This window comes from Olea europaea, chromosome 13 (assembly GCF_002742605.1).
Source record: "Olea europaea var. sylvestris chromosome 13, O_europaea_v1, whole genome shotgun sequence".
Taxonomy (NCBI): Eukaryota; Viridiplantae; Streptophyta; class Magnoliopsida; order Lamiales; family Oleaceae; genus Olea; species Olea europaea.
The window spans coordinates 9656955-9661529 of record NC_036249.1 but is presented as its reverse complement, the minus strand read 5'-3'; positions in this window follow the sequence as shown (position 1 = coordinate 9661529).

Here is a 4575-nt window from a genome sequence, read left to right as displayed (position 1 = left end):
ACCGAGAAATGACGAGAGCCTAATCAACTTCAAATTTCAACGACAGTAAATTTCTTCACATGAAATAAAATGATTTCTTTGGAGTTGGAATCATATATTTCTTTGTATGTGTTAATGAAATTTCTACCTCTTCTTCATTTGTTCTGGAGTAATTGATTAAAATCTAATTAAAATGTAGGCAAGTGGACTCACCTCGGTAATAGCAACATTATTGTGGTTTCTCATAAAAGCTATTTGCTCTTTTCAAAAATTGTGTCAAATTGATATAAAATTGATTAATCTTTTTATGAGGGTAAATTAGACAATTAGATATGGAAATTGGATATTTTTGTAAGAATTATCAAAATATGACACTTTTCAACTCACACCCCTAAAATTAGACATTGTTGAAAATGTCTCATTATAGCATATAAGCAACGATTTTAAATCCATTTTACTAATTTCTCGAAAAAGTAGCCATTTTTTTCTCTCAAAGGTACCTGACACACAAAAGCCTATATAAAGAAGGTAAAAGCTAAAATTTTGTAAACTATTTTGTCTATTCTATCCAATCTTGGGTATATCCAACATCGACAGATTTGAAACTATCAGTATTAATCTAGCTACCTATCAGCTTCCTAAAGTACATCCATATCTCTCTCTCTTGTAAATCATGGATAATAAAATATGATTTTTAAATAAAAAAATGCAATGAAAATTATGGTTATTTTGGCATATAAATATTTGTTAGTAATTAACTAATTACATGTCTTGATAAAAATGCAATTACTCACCCTTCTAAAGGAAGGTACACTCGTACAAAATTGGCGAACCCGACTGACTTCACTGCTTAGATTCGTGCCCCGAGTTATCTCTACCGTTTTCTTTAGAACTAGCCAAGCCTTGTTTAATACAACTAGACACGTTCAAAGCGAAATTTTATAAATTATAATTTTTATTTATTGAAATAGTTTCGAAAGAAGCTCCTTGAGATCGGATGGAAATCCAAAATATTCCCTCGATTGTCCACTCTCATTGGACATTGTTTAAGAATGACATATGGTCAAAGCTTGTTTGAGCCTCATTTTTTTAATTATGGATTTTGGAATAGTAAATTGATGAAAAATTGGAGTTAAAAAATATAAGAAAAATTTAAATTTTCATATAATATTATTTTATTGAAAAATGTGTGATTGAAAAGAAAAAAGAGAAACACGTGTTTTGAAAATAACGAGAATCAATCAAGGGTTGAATGATCCAAGTCAAATTTATTTACTACATGCAAGATTTAGATTAAGATCAACAAAATCAATAATTTTACACGTGCTTGTGAAAAAATAGAAACTGTACCATGGTCACACCCTCAGTATAAAAATAAATAAAAATAAATAAATAAAAAACACTACCATCTAGCCTAAATTAACTAGACTTACCTTATTCTTCCACCTTCTACCTAAACTGGCATTTCTAGCACCTCTAAATCTAAATAACATTACTCTATAAAATATTCTTTTACATGCTTTTAAAATTGTGTCAAGTAATGAGTACAAATTTACTAGAACAAGAACACGAACGCGATGCACCTGCTCTTCTTTCAAATATCCAATGCTACCATCATAGTAGACAACTCAATTCGGAACGAAAACAGATGCCCAATCGTGTCAATACAGAAGATATTAACATTTGTAGATCATTCTAAGAAATGAAAACTTCAATCTGCAAGACCTATCAACCACTGACCATGAACTAACAACTAGAGAAGGTGCAAGCAGCTACTAGCTATACAACATGTGCAAACAAACTGTAAGTATACTAATCTCGATGTACAAAATATTTCCCTATTTATGATATGTCCAAAAAGTTTGAAAGACATTAAATTTGCTAGTATCAAATTCCACCGGTTTTGTTGTCAAAAGCCAAGTTGGATGAACCAGATGTAGAAGCCCCGGATTCACCTGTCATGTTCTTTAATTTCTGCAAAGGTAACTCCCTATAAGACGCAGACTCTAGAACATCATCAATGTACAAAGATTCAGGAAGCTTCTCAGAAAGATCCACTGGTGATTGCTGTAAAATGGAAACAGGAAGAATTATGTCTGGCTCTAGACAATAAGGTCTAAAAGAACCTAAATATAGAGCAGATATCATTAAACATAAATATTGCTATCTAATTTAATCCCTTAAAGAGAGCATAATGTCACGGGCCTAGTTTCGTTACACCCGAACAAACTAGAACCGTGCGGCCTTAACGTTCTACAATTTTCGCACATCACGAGAAAACGTTAAGTCAGCCTTTTCACGCCCACAAATAATTTAACCAATGAGGCTAAATTATACCCACGTTGAGAAGAGAATTTTGAAGTAAGTAATATATGGAAAACAAGTAAGGATGGGAAAACTTTCTTTGTATAAATGAAAGGAAAAATTTTACAATCTCACTAATGAATAAACTCTCTTCACTCTTATATTCTCTACAATTTCTAACCTCTACTCCATTTACTACCTCTACTACATACCATTTACAAATGAGACTACCTCTCTATTTATAGAAAACTTAAACCTCCTTAACCTTCCACTTTACAAGCTGCGCTTGGTTGTCGCCACCTCGTGCTTGGTTGTCGCCAAGTGGATGGTATTACAACTTGCCTTGCAAGTTGTCGCCAACTCGTGCCAACTCGCCAAGCTTGCGTACAACTCGCGCCTAGCTTGCACCGTTGATATTTATCCTTACCAACTCGTGCTTAGCTTGCATACAACTCGCGCTTAGCTTGCAAGTGGCACACAAGTGGACAAGTTGTGCAAGTTGCCCACTTGCATCCTCAAAATATCCGGCTGCAGGTTCAAGTATTTTTCCTCCCAAAATGGTTGGGTCGGGACTTAGAAAAACCTCATTAACGCCCTGGAAAACTACAAGATCTAGGCAGCCTGCATTCTGCCCCAAAACAATCTACTTGCCTCCCCAGCCCGAGTTTACCTACGACCTTTGCCGAATCTGCCTGCGTCCCCTATCGCAAGCTGTTCCGTCCTGCTGAAGCGTGCTGTCCACGCTGTATTGTGGCCGCTACCGGGACGGATCGAACGCGACCGCGTGGGCGTAAATCACTCCCCCACTGAATTTGGCGATGCACTCATCGCCATATACTGCCGAAGCATAGACCTTATTTGCCATAAGTCTATTTCATTTTCCCACCTTGTGCCATGACATTCCCGTGTCATGCCAAGTTTCAAGTCATGATCTTGCGATCCGTGACAATAAGCTAACAAGAATAGATACAGAGTAAAACTGAAAGACAACTCCATTCATTAGAGACAACAAGTGAACGAGCTACTCCTTTAACATTTAAACATCAACTGTAATGGACCCAAAATTTCCCATTGCACGTACGCTGCAAAGGTAAATAATAAAAATTGTGTCAAATGATAATGTTTTGATACAATAAGAGATGGAGGTAGGGAGAGGGAGACGGGTGAGAGAACTTGGGTCAGTTATGAAGCTTCAAAACATCTTGCTTAAAGTCATAACTACGAACCAAATTTTATTCCCAATCCTAGCTCGATGACGGGTTGAGTGTGAAGGCTGGTCTATGAGAAGCAATACCATCAATATAAACTAAAAGATTACCGTGTCATCCTTCTTCAGAAAAAGTTGCATTGCTATTGCTTGCCAGGTCATTTGCGTTAATTCGCCTATTGCTTTTGGCCTACTTTGCTTTCTTCTACAATATTCTACCAAAATTGAATTGCAACATTGCACTGAAAACCACAAGAATAAAACGCTCAATTGATTTTTGAACGCTTTCATCAGTCCATTGCTCCTAAACCGACCATCTCACCACCCTTCAGTTTGTTCCCATTTTGATTTGCTAGATATAATTAGTCTAAGATCTTCATTTTGAGTTACCAATAATGGATTTTCAATCAACAATTACACACATAATCAATTCATTGAGACATGGAATCTGAATCTTGTAGGGGGTAAGGGCCCGGACTCAAGTGGGGTTGGGGAGCTCTGCCTGCCTTTCTCTGGTTGGTAATTTGAATATACCAAGTGTTTAGGGGGCAAATAGTTTTTTGAAAGTGGTGCTATCATTGTTTTTGTTTTGCCCTATCAATATTTCACTGAAAGCCATATCTTAAGCAAATAATAAAGCAAAGGGAAACTGCTTCCAACTCTCCCTTCCTCCACACAATTGCTATCAGATTACATTAGAAATATGCTTAATAGTTTCATAAACGTCTCTGTATTTTCGGTAAGATGCAACTTGTTTTCCTAACCCGTCCTTCAAATGAATGAAGTATTAATGTCTGATGATATTTCATGATGTGTGAAGCATCATATCTTAGGAAGGAGAGCTAACTTCTCCCTCTTTGTTTTCTTCTTCTCCTGTATTCTGGTTCAGCACCAACATAGCCTTCTTTTCAAGCTTAAGAACCTCGCTGAATCACTATGATCACCAAAGACATTCTCTTTTTACTGCGATCTCTATGTTATTTTCCTGATACCTTACTCAAAAATTAAAAGCACAACATCAATCTACATCTACAATAAACTAGACAGACCAACAATGTCGTTACGAAAACCCTGAGGAACAAGAA